Source organism: Bombina bombina, chromosome 9 (assembly GCF_027579735.1).
Source record: "Bombina bombina isolate aBomBom1 chromosome 9, aBomBom1.pri, whole genome shotgun sequence".
Lineage (NCBI taxonomy): Eukaryota > Metazoa > Chordata > Amphibia > Anura > Bombinatoridae > Bombina > Bombina bombina.
In genome coordinates, this window is record NC_069507.1 from 268,312,414 (window position 1) to 268,325,446 (window position 13,033).

Here is a 13,033-nt window from a genome sequence, read left to right on the forward strand (position 1 = left end):
CATTTTAAAGAAGTCCACAACAGCTCCAACCAAACCCTGAGGTATATGGGTATAAGTAAAATTAAGAAGAATTGGAGGGGAGGGGACTTTGAAAAGTCACTCTTGAGAGAAGAGTCTAAATGGATTTTTAATTTAGACTGCACATTCCCAAAAGGTTTCAACGGCAATACAGAAATAATACATCTATTGTGACAAGTCCAAACACATATGGAATCCCCCAATTTTACTTCTTAACTTTTTTACTTTTTTACCTCCTAATCATTTTATTGATATATGAACTTGGAATCTATACTTATCTATATTTTATATACAATTTCTTATTTAAATATATTTTTAATTAAATATATTTTAATTTAATTGGATTTTAAGAACAAGAAAGAACCTCTGGGACTAAAGAACCTCCATTTTTTAAATTATATATATTTTTTAAATTATATTTTTAAATTATATATTAGAAGACAAAGTCAATACTGATGAGTTCTTTTAACAGTATTATTACCTTTGTCATATAATATTTTATTAACCAGTTAAACATACCATGTGGCCAAAAATAGGTATATGAATTAGGTATAAGAGAAAACTATTATACCATTTAGTTTCAGGAACCAGATAAGATATCCTTCATTGTATTAATTTGTTTTATATTCCAAAGAACGGTATGGATGTAATTATGACATACCGCCACATCCAATCACTGTATTCTACAATTTTTAATTTTCCACTGCCATTATCATATATATCCTTTTTTAATATATATACATTTTTAATACATATATTTTTTAATATATATATTTCTTAATATACTCTTAACTATCGCAATTCATATATATTTTTTAGTATTATCCTTTTTTAAATAAATTTTTAACTATCGCAATTGCATCTCGCTATTGGTTATATATATCTTCAATTAACCATGCATCAGTACCCAGTTGGCAAAGAAATGTAAGGTATTAGAACTCCCAAAAGGGGATCTGAGACAAAAGGGAATATCCCATAACAAATATGGAGTCGAGAGCGATAATCCGGAAATGACGTCATACGCATAGCGTCACTTCCGGTTTCGCTTTCAATCTCGCCCACGTGTAACATCCGGTGCGGCGCCGTAGTGTGGGACATTTGGAGGTAGCTTGGATACACACACCTCCATTATAATGAAATAACTCAGAGGGCTAAAATACATAGAAGTAGTACTTCCGGGTAAAAGAATCCCGGAAGAGGAGCGATTTTGGCGCCATTATTTTGGCGGTTATGGGCCCAAATAGCCTATTTAAGATAAGACCATACAGAGCCATATCAGTCTTGAGAAAGATCCAGCAGGATCGAAACGCGTAGATTGTGAACTGATATTGAAGGCTCAGGTCCCCAATCGGTGAGTTCTATACCTATTAAGCCACATTTGGATGGGCATATTGCACTATATTTGTCTATTTTCTTCTATTTAGGACATAGAAGAATCTGTGAATATCGAGATTTGGACTAAAGGAATATTAGGATTCAAACATCATTTACAAGAACATTGACATCAACACATATCGGATATAAACTGTCACACAAAGAACATCAGATTGAATTAAGACTTTTTTCACAACTATATATATATATATTTTCACGATTTTGTCACTATTTGCAAGGACATCCACACTAAAGCCTTTAAAGGTGTACACCGGCTTTTATTTTTTGTTTTTTTGAAAAAACTTTTCTCATTTTTTACACATTTTTTTACTTTTTCAAGGTTAACCACGCTATCACTTATATTGGGAATTCATATATGTTGTTTTTTATCTTATGTGTTTTTTATCTCATGGCTGAAAAGTCTCCTAAGGTTTGAACCACATACCGTGAACCATAGAATTTAAATTATTTGCGAAGCGATCTTAGGTTTAATTGTAACTTAGGTTAGGATTTATTTTACAGGTAAATTTGTAATTATTTTAACTATTTTAGCTTTTAAATAGTTCTTAACTATTTAATAGCTATTGTACCTGGTTAAAATAAATACAAAGTTACCTGTAAAATAAATATTAATCCTAAAATAGCTATAATATAATTATTTTACAGGTAAGTATTTAGCTTTAAATAGGAATAATTTATTTAATAAGAGATAATTAATTTAGTTAGATGTAAATTATATTTAATTTAGGGGGGTGTTAGTGTTAGGGTTAGACTTAGCTTTAGGGGTTAATACATTTATTAGAATAGCGGTGAGCTCCAGTCGGCAGATTAGGGGTTAATAATTGAAGTTAGGTGTCGGCGATGTTAGGGAGGGCAGATTAGGGGTTAATACTATTTATTATAGGGTTAGTGAGGCGGATTAGGGGTTAATAACTTTATTAAAGTAGCGCTCAGGTCCGGTCGGCAGAATAGGGGTTAATAAGTGTAGGCAGGTGGAGGCGACGTTGTGGGGGGCAGATTAGGGGTTAATAAATATAATATAGGGGTCGGCGATGTTAGGGCAGCAGATTAGGGGCACATAGGGATAATGTAAGTAGCGGCGGTTTACGGAGCGGCAGATTAGGGGTTAATAATAATATGCAGGGGTCAGCGATAGCGGGGGCGGCAGATTAGGGATTAACAAGTGTAAGGTTAGGGGTATTTAGACTCGGGGTACATGTTAGAGTGTTAGGTGCAGACGTAGGAAGTGTTTCCCCATAGCAAACAATGGGGCTGCATTAGAAGCTGAACGCGGCTTTTTTGCAGGTGTTAGGTTTTTTTTCAGCTCAAACAGCCCCATTGTTTCCTATGGGGGAATCGTGCACGAGCACGTTTTTGAGGCTGGCCGCGTCCGTAAGCAACTCTGGTATCGAGAGTTGAAGCTGCGTTAAATATGCTCTACGCTCCTTTTTTGGAGCCTAACGCAGCCTTTATGTGGACTCTCAATACCAGAGTTATTTTTATGGTGCGGCCAGAAAAAAGCCGGCGTTAGCTACGCGGGTCCTTACCGACAAAACTCTAAATCTAGCCGTAAGTCTTTCTATAAGTTTGTTTCACTAAAAGTTGCAACTCTGTATCACTATAGCAGTGATTTACACTAATAAGAAGATTACTCTCAAAACATCGGAGCTCTGTGTATATACTAGAAAAGTATCATAGCAATACTCACAAACTCTAAAGGACTTTTACCACTAAAAAGGATATTTTTTAGGAGTGGGCACTAAGTCAAAGCACCTTTGGTATTTCATAGTTGCACCCATTTGCATTAAGCACCTTATTTTATTATTGTATTATACTAATTTGCTGTATAGTTTTAATATAAGATATTCCAACAGGAGTAGATAAAAATGAATGCTATTTTCAAGAAATATTTCTAAGTTTTTAGATAAGCTAATTTGTATATGCTATATATTGTATGTATATTAAGGGAGGACACTATTTCGTTTGCATAGCGGTCTATACTTATTTAGGTCCCTGCCTATATGTACATCTATAGTTGTGGCCACAACTTATTTTATGTATAATTTGTTTAGTGTTTAATTCTTATATTGCTCTATATATTTCATTATATGTATCTACATTAAATGATATAAGCTTCTATAATGATAATATTGTAGTTGTCTCTTTCCTTACATGAATACACAGTAAGATTTTTTTGAGAACTTAGTATCATTACTATTTATACTACTAATTTTTTTTTAATAAGTGACACTAGCCTAAAAAGTTTTTTCTTGCAAATTATCCCTCAGCTTCAATAGAGCCACACATCCTAAAACCCTTCCCCTTAACCCTTTGAGTGCTAAGATGAATTTAATATTTTTATGTTTTTTACTATTTTCCAAAAACATTTTTTTACTTATAATTATACCATTGGAAAGGTTAAGCGATTACCTTTCCAATGGTGGGTCTTAGGGGTCTGTAGCTGCTTAGATCCCTGAGATACAGGTTTCCCCCTTTCCCTATACTTTGTATTGACAATTTTAAATAAAGTTGCGCGGTGACTTCATCATGTCATTGCGCGTGATGTCACCACACGTAACAGGAAGCCTAGGCGATGCCTGTCACTATGCAGGCCCGATCGCTGGGATAGAAGCGGATGGGGCCCCCAGATTGCAAAAAAGGAAGTTGAGTGCTAATGACAGCTCTGAGCCGTCATTAGTACTCAAGGGGATAATTGTAACATTAAATGAACACACAGTTCCCTTTCCTGCTGGGAGGTCTCCCTTATTCACTAATCAGACCTCTAATGAAGACTTTAGGCTCAGGAGCCAGATTTAATGAACAGAAGGTTTCACCCATGAATACGATACATTTATAATGTAAAAGACCCATGTGTACAATACGGTCTTGCATTGTGAAGCTATATCTTTGTTTCATTGGCTGGAAGCATTTAAAAGTAAATATATGTTGTTTAATCACAAAATTGTGCCAAGACAGCATTTCTCGTCTTGGCTGCAAAAAGCACTTGTCAAGAATTACAAATGAAAAGATATATACTATACTAGTTCTAGGCAACGCAATACTAGGATGATGCTTAACAAATAAATGTAATAACAATATAAGCCAGGATGGCTACATGTGGCCCTCTGCCCTAGGTTTTGTGGCCACAATGAAAAAGTACAACTGTGAATGTGTGCCATGGATTTTGTGGCCCAGGAAAAAAGTGGCACTAAAAATAAGTGCTTTGGGGTCTTCTGGTTGGTGAGAAAACTCAAATGAGGGGAGAACAGCAGATAGTAGCTACCCTACATCACCAAAACTGACCCTGTAACACTGAACATTGTTAGGGAATGTGTTTGTGTGTTTAATATCTATGTAACTGTGTACTTAAAGAGACAGTGCGCTGTTTACTTAAAGGGATAGTGTGCTGTTTAATATCTATAATATAAATTAATATGTGACTGCGTACTTAAAGAAACAGTCTGCTGGAAAATTGGTTTCTCCTTAATGTGTTTCCAATTACTTGATATACCAGCAGCATTATCATTAGTTTCATTAAAGGCCAATACTTAGGCCCTGATATTCTAGGGACTCTCTAGCTTGAAAAGGAAATTGTACTTCAGGCTTCACAAAGGCTGAACTCACTGAATGCTCAAAAGAAAATGTGTAGAGCTCTCCAGCAGGAGATCTCTCTCATCTCTGTATTTTAATGAAGAGAGAAGCCCAGTGCAATACAGAACTGCATGATATGAGAGTTTTATAACATTTACACTTTGTGCTTTGTATTTTATAGTACTTTACATTTCAGTTTGTGTCCTTTCTGTATTATTTCATTTAATCTTTGCACTAATTTATATTTTAATACATTTAAATTTAGATCTAGCAGTGATTTCACAAATTCTGATTAGGTGAAAGTTTGTGTTACTTTGACAAATTAGGATTATACTTTGTATATTTCTGTATATATTTTACAAATGTCATTGCACTTTGTATTTGCTCCATTGTAAACTAAAACTGACCATTTAGATAGTGGAAGGGACAGGGCAGTTCCCTGGGCTGAACAGGGGAGTTCCCAGGTTTTGGGGCCTATTTATTATGGTGTGAGCCGACATGATACGATATTGCGTATAATGTCTGCTGCACATTGATAAATGTCGACAGCATACACTGTAAGCATTTATCATTGCACCAGCAGTTATGGTGAACTGCTGGCGCAATGCACCCCCCTGCAGATTTGTGGCCGATCGCTAGCAGGGGGTGTCAATCAACCCGATCGTATTCAATCAGGTTGATTTCTGTCTGCCGCCTCAGTGCAGGAGGACAGGTTACAGGGCAGTGGTCTTTAGACACACGAGGCATCAAACTCCATACGGAGCTTGATAAATATGCCCCATTGTCTGAATCTCTTTTACAAATAAAGAGGTGATGATCTCAAGCTGAAGGTTAGTATATTCAGGAGTAATTTTAGGAAGCTTCTTTACAGAATGGACAATTGATTCATGGAACAAACACTGTGGGAGACTTTAAGAATGCCTGCTATAAGTATAAGGATATCCTTTGAACTAGATAAGTTTATACTTTTAGGAAATATCGGGCATGCTTGTTGGGTCTATGGCTTTTATCTGCAGTCAAAATATATGTTTCTATGTTTTGTGAAATTTTGTAAGCATTTTAAACAAGCTGGTTTCACTGAATTTATCTCACCACCTGTATGCAGGTGAAGTTTTCTCAAAATTTACAATACACTTTTTTTTTTTTCAAATATTTTTTATTGAAGTCATAAACAAATACAACCAAAGGGTATGCCCCAAAACATTTACAGAAAAGTGCAAATACAATATTGTTAAACCCTGTAGGAAGGGCATAATGTATCCTAATAGCACACTCAATATTATAATATTTGGGCAGTCTACAGTGAGACTTCAGTTTTATAATAAAGGTAATAGAAATAAAACAAAAATAATCCTCTCTGGGCCATATAGAAGGCAGATTAGAGTGTCCACTCAGGTACAATTAGGGCCAGGGGGGGGAATTAGCTTTATAGTTTAAAGGGGGGGGGGATGCAGCGGGCGAGAGCCGCTCAAAATATAATGGGGGGGGGGGTGGAGGGCAGAGCCAGTCGGCATGTCAATCTTGTATTAACTATTATCGGGACACTAAGTGAGCATTAGTTTTAATTGCTAAGTAAACTCTTAAAAAAATATCTAGATAAAGTATAGGGTAGCTATAAATATCGACATGAGAGCATAATGAGGTTAATCTCAAGGCCTAAACTGTATATCTCTTATATGTCAAGGACAGAATTATCCTCCACTTCCTAAAATCAAGTGTAACAGGTATGAATATAAGATAACACCACTGATATGGAGATTTACCTGTAAGTACTGATAGAATAATGTCCTGAGAGAGCTATATAACCCCAACAAAGACATAAAATATATAATAGTGATTAAGGTAGGTTGTAGTAATTGTTGCTCTCATTGCTCTATGGTGCTGTTATACTCATACGAAATACAAAACAGGATATCATAAGAGAAACAATAAGGAGAAATAGATGCCTGAGTCCAAGTTGCTAATGTGGGCTAGGGACCAACCTAGGTATAACGTGCCACTATATATCTAAACAAAAGTACAGTGGCTAACACTAGAATATGTAAGTATTGGAGCCCTATAAAAAGCAGAGGTGTTAACATTTCAGTTCAGGTATCGTAATAGAGATATAGCAGGATAGGAGATTTAAAATATTGATGAGCCATGATATAGGAATATGAAACTATAAGTAAATTAGGCGTCAAGGCCTCGTGTCACATACAATTGAACTGTAAGATATTAATATGGGGTGTTAAACAAAATCCCCCACCTCCCTCACTGGCTGGGGGAAATGCAGGCACCATATGGTCTAAATAGAGTAGGACTCAGCCCCGAGTAACATTAATATATGTTCATTAGATATCACTCATGCCCCAATATGTCAACCTATAATATGCAGTGTCTAGAATGTAAAAATTAGGTTGGCTGTTGGAATGCATAATTAAAGGAATATAGTGGTGAGCTTTCATTAGTCTCATTATGACCTGGAGACAATGCTTTATATACCAGAATGAATCTTAGCACATGGAATATGAGGACTTGAGTAGAATTAAACACATAAAACAACGGCATCATGACCAGCATTAGGAACATATAGAGAGCACTATACCAAAATTCACGTAATTGAAGCCCTGCATATAAAAGTGGAAACAAATACTTTTAGGAAACTTAGCAGGGTTGTCCATCAGATATTAGAATAAACTTTCAACCTTAAAAATCAGGTAATATTTATACCAAACAAAGCTGCGTTTTAAAGGAAAAACTATAGTTCCAGTGTCCTGATATTTCTCATTGCGCTATGAAGGCAAATACAGTGGTTATTAGAGAAATAATAACATGGAGAGTGTCCATGATACTGTTATTAGACATATAAGGAAAGTCACTTTCAGACAATATCGTAGTCATTCATATGCTAACTAAAAGGTTAATGAGGCTAATGTGAAAGTCTGTATGAAGATACATTGTCCCAGATATCGTATACCTGTAAGTCTAACAAAGTGCATCTGATTAACACTTCGCTGAAATCAGGTTTTACACAGGACCTGAGTCGATTCAGCCTATTCCCTTGCTGATGCAGTCTGCAAAAAGAGTGATGGCGAGTAGGAGCGCTGGATAATGTAGTAGGTTCTGACTACTATCGTAGCGGTTCATAGCGCATTCTAAGTCTGTCTTAAGTCCCATCCAGAGACAGGCGGCAGTGTGATGATTGCTATCTGGGTATTGTGCACTCACCGCCGACAACCAGAGTTCTGGTCTCTCCTGTGTACGTTCTACGTTCTTCAGAGTATAAGGGACCGCAGTGAAAGGGGCTACAGGCATCTGGAGCACCAAAGTCTGAACAGCATCTTGTTGTGTAGTGATGCGAGCTGGAGGTATTTGCTTGTGAACTTGTAGATCATCTCGCTCCGGCATTTCCACTGCAGATGCCTCTGCGCACTCAGCGCCATATTGTATGACCAACTTCAGACTGTTAAAGTGGTTAGTCATGCGGTGTTCAAATTTCAGTAAGAGGTCTCTTATATCATTGTAGGAATCCTCCATGGTGAGAGATCAGTAGTTCAGAGTAGTTTGTAGCTGTAAGGGGTGAAACACACTTCAAAATGGAGGTTGTCACTGCGTGGGTTCATTCGGGAGAATACATTTTTCGCAAATCTCTAGAGTTAATGCGTTCCCAGCTCTAGCAGACCTTGAGGTATGGCTCCGATGTCCTTATTATAAGAAAGAAAATACTGTCAGGCTTTATATTTAAGTGTAGATCTATATAGTTTTGTCCACAAGCCCGGAGCTGCAAGAAAACACGTCTGAGTCCCTCTGCAGTTGGCTCCGCCCCCACAATACACTTATTTTAACTAACAGGAAAGTAATATATACTAAAATACAGACAAAAGCAAGTTAAATGTAGTGAAAACATTTTAGTTTAATTTGTAATTGATGCAAATGGAGACTTATATCAACACCAGGGGTTACCTTCTCTCTCCCATGTGGAATTGTATATCCCACAAAGCTTCATTATTTTCAATGGAAGACATTTCTCACCTCTCTGGGACTTTAAGGCTCCTCCTATTTTCTTGGAAAATTCAGTGAGTTCAGCTCCTGTGAACCCTGTACTATAATCTCCAAACTAGAGAATGCTTGATTATCTGACCCATAGAAAGTAACACTCTCAGGAAAACTTAAGCTGACAGTTTTTCAGTTTTAAATAGAAGAAATGTAAAGTGCAATGTAATTTCTAAAAGATCTACATAAATATACAAAGTATGAGATGAATTTGTTAAAGCTACACAGAAACTGTGAAGATATAATCATAATTTGTAAAAACATAATCCTAAATACACTGTGATATACAAAATAAAACACAAAATAGAAAATGCAGAGTTTAAATGTAATAAAAGTTCATCTTAAGTGTAAAATGGTATAAAATACAAAGCCCAAAGTGTAAATGCAGCAGAACTCTTATGTCATGCAATTCTATATTGTATTAGGCTTGTATCTCCTTCAAAAACAGAAATGCAGGGAATGCCCCACTGAGAAGTAAAGCAAAATCTGCCTTTTGAAAATTTCACTAGAGATCTCGCAGTGCTGGAGGTTTATTTTATATCATCTCACCTGAGCAGAGAGGTTTTCAACATCAGGCCCTAAGTGTCCTATTCTCTAACGCTCTCTTATGTTGAGATTCTAGAAGATACCTCATCAGTATTATAAAGCACCTCATGGATTGTTTTAAAGACAATTTTCCCTTTGTGATTTGTGTATCTCATGAAGGGGAGTTAATTAATATTCTTTATGCTAAGGGAATGCCCTTATTTTACAATATAATGCTCTGTAAAATAAGCTGATGATTTTTCTCCATGCATGGATGTTTTAGTACCTGTCTGTCACATCCCCCACTGCAAACATTATTTTATCTAAACCTTCTTGTTTACATGTTTTTGGTAACTAGAACTTAAGTTCAGAAATGTTTAGTATTGCTGAGGGTACAATAGTAAAATCAGCCATTTCAAAATAGAAAATAAACATGAAGAAGTTATTTGTAAACTATTTAATACAGTCCAGTAGGTAAAATGGATAAGAGGAAAAACCTTAAAGAGGAGAACATATTGGATTACACTGTTCCTTTAAGGTTTTTAAAATATTGTGGCCCCCAGTGATGTAAAAAATCGAACAAGCTGTGCCATCTTGTGGACAAATGTCAATATTACATTATTGCATTACATTAAATTAGTAAATTATTTATTTGAATGTTACTGGCAGCCAAGGGGTAAAATGACTGCTGAGATGTGAAAAATATTCATGGTGGGTTCAATACTAAGGGCTAAGGTAGAGCTTTGGTGGGGAAGCATAGAGTGACCGGGACCCTACCTACCATTGTGCCAAATCACAGACAGATTGTCCAGTATTTTTGTGCAGTATAGCTGGCTACCTTATTTGCACCATCCAGCTGTGTGGGAGCAAGTTGAACAGCAAGACCTCTGCATATATCCTTAATTATGTCATGTCCAGTTTTCTGTGCCTCCATTACTGCCACTGAGGCTGCAGTTTGGTGATTAGTTGTTTGTTGCACAGCTGTAGACTGCAGTAGGGCATTTACAACATCTTCCATGTCAGAAAACAGTTTGATAATTTTGATTTGGGTGTTTTTCACCTTTACATTTTCACTGTACCGACAGTACAAATAAATCCCACTTCTAACACCACTTGTGACAACGTAACAGCCAGCATACGTTTCCAAAACAGTCAGGACAGCAAAGTTCATATACAATTTCAGTGGTTTATTCAGCAAAATGACAGGCTGCAGTACCCCTTTAATCCAAAGTAAGGATCACAAACATAAAACCTTTCACAGCAAATATTGTTCAAAACAAACATTTGTCTCTCTTACCCGTTTGAGCAGCATTCTCAAGATGTACCTCTCTAGTAGCTGCCTGCTTAATAAGAGAGAGCCTGCTTAGCACAGACCTGCCTATAAAGCCACAAACTTATTAAATGTGAGACAGGTGCGTGACCATTCTAATCTCCTGCTGACACAAAAGCTTTGTTTAACCTGTCACAATATAAATAGATATATATATATGAGTCTAGTGGAGCAGAGTCGGCCTCCGGTAATACCACGGAGACGAGACAACACGCTAAGGTACAAACAAGATCACAAAAGAAACCTCCATTGCCATAAAAAAAAACGACAATTCGTCACGAAAAGACACAGGGCAATGGTCAGGAGAGGGGGGCTGGTGAAAAAAACAGCAAAAAACATCGCCAAATTAGAAAGTGTTGTGATTAACATCAGTAGCAGGGGGTTAGATAATGATGAACTCAACTTGTTAAGTAGGGGTTTAAGCTATGTCCCCACTTAAAAGGGTTGAGCCATTTAACAGCCTTGTGGATGTACATCGACTGCAAAGAACGCTTAAAATAAAAGATCACTTTAAAAGCTCACAGCTGGTTACTGGTGATGGAAATTCACTAAGAAATCAGGCTTCGAAACGAAAAATACTCATTCTACTATAAAGACCTTCACTAAGGTTTGCTCCAGATAAATCAATGATGATCTATGCGACATGGAGAATCGAAGAACCAACCTTAATAACCAAGAATGTGAGCGGTTAAGGAAAGAGGATTCCATCATCATTAGGCCGGCAGATAAGGGGGGTGCAATATTTGTAACGAACTACCGGTATTATAGGAAAGAACTGTTACAACAGCTTGACGACGTGGATACCTATAGAAAATTGCTACGGAACCCGACACCTGTATTAAAGAAAAAGTTAGACGATATTCTGACTTTTGCTTTCAATGGTGGCCACATTGAGCAATCCCTATTTGATTTCCTTATGCCGGAACATCCTAGGCACCCTATCATTTATACATCCCCAAAATCCATAAAGATCTGGTTAATCCACCTGGCCGCACTATTGTTTCTGCTGTTGGGTCCCTCTTTCAGAATCTGGCAAAATACATTGATTTCCACTTACAAGAAATTGTGAGGGACACTGAAGATTTTTGAAGACTAAGGTGTGGTAGCCAAGCGCTAAGACAATCCCTTAAGCTGAATACAAATAAAAGGGTCTAACCAACCCCCAAGGGAAAGAACTAGTAATAAAGGAATATGTACAGCGCCAATACAGGCTAAGGGATAAATATAAACACTAAAAGATGAGATGTATACCTGCTAAGGTATACATCTCATCTTTTAGTGTTTATATTTATCCCTTAGCCTGTATTGGCGCTGTACATATTCCTTTATTACTACACTGAAGATTTTTTACAGGATTCCATAGAGCTTATCAATCTACTTCAGGACAGGTTGTTTCCCGCACACTGCCTATTGGTCACGCTTGATGTCAATAGCCTCTACACCATAATCCCGCATGATATGGGTGTAGAGTCAGTGAGACCAGCTCTGAGCAGCTCTAACGTTTACATGGGTCCCCCCATAGAAATACTGATTGGCTGATGATGTGTTTGACTCATAACTATTTCAGGTTTGAGGACACTTTTTACCTCCAACTGGTTGGTACGGCCATGGGGTCCAGTTTGGTCCCCTCGTATGCCAACCTGTTCATGGTGTGGTTTGAAAAGAAGTATGTATTTAGTCCTAGTAACCCCAATGTCCTCCTATACCGATGATATATTGATGACCTCTTTGTGAGCTGGGGTGGAACGGTTGAAGAACTTGGAGAGTGGATTGACAGACTAAATACATCAGAGGCAGCAGTCAAGTTCAAGAGCAAAATGAGCTCGGATAAGATACATTTCCTGGACCTTTGCATTTATAAATCTGAGCTGGATGATGATTGTCAGTTAAAAACAACCTTATATTCCAAGCCTACAGACAGAAATACTCTGTTACAGTTTGATAGTTACCATCCTTTACAACTTAAGAGGGGAATTGTAAGATCTCAATTTATGCGAGTCATACACAATAATTCTGAAGCAGATCAGAGGATGATACAACTTGATGAGATGAGAATGAAGTTCTTAAACAAAGGATATAATCTGAAAATGCTGCATGACATTCTGGTGGAGGTGACACAGTAGCCTGGTCCAAAGGAAGCAGAAACCGACTTTTGCCATT